This window comes from Mastomys coucha, unplaced genomic scaffold, assembly GCF_008632895.1.
Source record: "Mastomys coucha isolate ucsf_1 unplaced genomic scaffold, UCSF_Mcou_1 pScaffold18, whole genome shotgun sequence".
NCBI classification, from domain to species: Eukaryota; Metazoa; Chordata; class Mammalia; order Rodentia; family Muridae; genus Mastomys; species Mastomys coucha.
In genome coordinates this window covers 101,383,956-101,386,996 of record NW_022196900.1, presented here as the reverse complement: position 1 = coordinate 101,386,996, position 3,041 = coordinate 101,383,956, and the positions used below count along the sequence as shown (strand labels likewise).

At 38.2% G+C, this 3,041-nt stretch overlaps 1 non-coding gene across 1 annotated transcript; it reads left to right on the top strand.

Moving 5' to 3' along the window:
• Positions 1 to 211: 211 nt before the first annotated feature.
• Positions 212 to 376, top strand: LOC116097365. Its single transcript, XR_004121386.1, has one exon. It is a non-coding gene; the product is annotated as a U1 spliceosomal RNA (small nuclear RNA).
• The last annotated feature ends 2,665 nt before the right edge of the window (positions 377 to 3,041 follow it).

Genomic DNA, 3,041 nt, shown 5'->3' with positions numbered 1-3,041 from the left:
AAGACAGGCTTCAGTGTCCCTGTCATGTATCCATCTTTCCTACACTCTTTCTGTGGCCTTCTAGTTCTCTGTAGAATTATGCCATCCTGTGGCTTGTGTCTCTTGTGCTAACAGCATCACTGTACTCCTTTCAGTAGAGCAGCTCAGCTTCTGTTGAGTTTTGCTCAATTTCTCTGACTGCTGGAATACATTTTTACAAACATACTGGCTTACAACTACCTAGGATGGAAGAAGTCATGACCATGAGTAAGGTCCCCTACCCAGGGTGAGGCTTAACCATTGCACTCTGGGTATGCATACCACTGGTATTTTCCTAAAAAATGGAAAACTATACTATATAATTTTATTAATTCAGAAGTGAATTCCCACTTTCTCCTTAATAAAACTAAAACAAATGTATTGGCTTAAAACAACACATGATTTCCCTTGCATTCAGGATTCAAGGATGGAGTTAACTGGCTGTTTTCCTTTTAAAGACTCATGTGGAGAACTTGATGTCTTGTGTATAGTTAGTCCTTTTGTATAGATAAAAGCAACAGAGATGAGAGTTTGACAGAATCACTATCTAATTCCATTTATCCTTGGTGGCTTACCGCAGTTTTCTGTTTTTTAAGAGATATATGTAGTGAATGGACCATGTCTGTAGAGTTTGTTCTTGACAGGGTAGTCTGGGGAAGGACTGCAAAGTTGGTCAGCCAACTAATTCATGAACATGGGATGTCTTCCCTTATTGTAGTACCTTCTTATACCTCCACCCGTCTTTTTTCTTTGATCTTTCACTATTAGGGATAGCCAGCCATCAGGCACGAACTTACTTGCAGTGGAGTTATTTATATTCTTTCATGGACTTTAGGAGGGTCAATAGCTTAGAGAGAGGCAGCCTGCCTCAAGCACATTTAAATAATATATTTAAACATATATTTTTATTGTATATTACATTCGACCACAGTTTACCCTCCCTCCTCTCTTCCACATGCCTTCCTTACCTTCGCCCTCCACCAGATCTCCTCCTCCTCTGTTTCCTTTCAGAAAAAGACAGGACTCCCAGGGCTATCACCCAAATATGGCATATCAAGTTGCAACAAGACTAGGAACATCCCTTCATAGTTAGGCTGGATTCATAGGAGGAAAATGGTCTCAGAAATAGGTAAAAGAGTGCAAGGGACCATCGCTGGTTGAGGGCAAAGGTTGGAACTGGTAGATGTAAGAGAAGCTAGGGAAGAATCAGACACAGAACACCAGTCAACTTTGTTCCATGCGAGACAGGACAGACAGGAAACACATTTATGTATGGCTTGACTTATTCTGACAACCTGTGTCTCTTACAGGCTTTATTTATACATAAAGTAATTTATTCAAAAACTTTATTCATTGATTACACAGCTTTTCAAATTATGCTTTCTTTTAATGTCTTCCTTGATTACATAAGAATACTGAAAGAGCATTTCATTTAAGGTCCCTCCCTTTGAATCCTGAGAGTCTCTCACCTCCCAGGTCTCTGGTGCATTCTGGAGGGTCCCCCCAACCTCCTATCTTCTGAGGTTGCCTATTTCCATTCTTTCTGCTGGCCCTCAGGATTTCAGTTCTGTTCCCTCACCCAATACCAGATCAGGTTCCCTACCACCACTACTTTCCTTCCCAGATCCCTCCCTCTCTCCCTCCCCACTTATGATAGATTTCTTCTCCCTCCCAACTGGGACTGAGCCATCCTCACTTGGGAACTTCAGCTTGTTGACCTTTTTGAGTTTTGTGGACTGTATCTTGGGTATTCCATACTTTTTTTTTTTGGCTAATATCCATTTATTGCCCAACAGTAGGGAGAGGAACTTACAGAACCCACCTCCAACAGGAAAAGAAGACATCAAGTGAGAGATGGGTTGCATCCACATGATAATCTTGACACTGAAAAAGCCTCTGACAAAATCAGATACTCCTTCATGTTAAAAGCCTTTAAGAGATCAGTGATACAGGGCACATACAGAAAGACAATAAAGATAGTATACAGGAAGCTAATACACAACATCAAATTATATGTAGAGAAACTTAAATTCAACTAAAATCTGGGACAAGGTAATGCTGTTCACTCCTTCCCTATCTCTTCCATATAGTACTTGCAGTTGTAGCTAAAATAGTAATGTAATTAAAGGAGATGAAGTGGATACAAATTTGAAAGAAAGAAGTCAAAGTATCTCTATTACAATATGATATGATAGTATACATAAATGAACCACAAAACTCTTCCAAAGAACACCTACAGCTGTTAAAAACCTTCAGCAAAGTAGCTGGGTACAAAATTAACTTGAAAAAGTCATTACACCTTCCTTATACATCAATAATTGGGCTGCAAAAGACATCAAGGAAATATCATCTTCACAATAGCCACGAATAATATAAAACATGTTGATATAACTCTAACCAAGCAATTCAAAGACCTGTATAATTAGAGCTTCAAGTCTCTGAAGAAAGAAATCAAAGAAGATATCAGAATATGGAAAGATCTCCCATGATCATGGATCAGTGGTTTAACATAGTGAAATGACCATATTACCAAAAGCAATCTACTGATTCAATGCAATCCCCATAAAAATTCCAACACAATTTTTTACAGACCTTGAATGAACAATTGTATACTTCATATGGGAAAACAAAAACCCAGGATAGTGAAATTAATCCTGTACAGTAAAGGAATTTCTGGAGGTAACACCATCCGTGATTTTAAGTTGAACTACAGAACAATAGTAATAAAGACTGAATGGTATTGGTATAGAAATAGACTGCTTCATCAATGGAATTGAACCAAAAACACAGAAATAAATCTATACACCTATGGACAAAGAAGCCAAAGCCATAAAATGCAAAAAGGAAAACATCTTCAACCAATGGTGCTGGTCTAACTGGATGTCTGCATGTAGAAGAATGCAAATAGATCCTATATATCAACCTGCACAAAACTTAAGTCCAAATCAATGAAGGACCTCAATATAAAACTGGATACACCAAATATAATAGAAGAGAAAGTGGAAAATAGCCTTGAACTCATT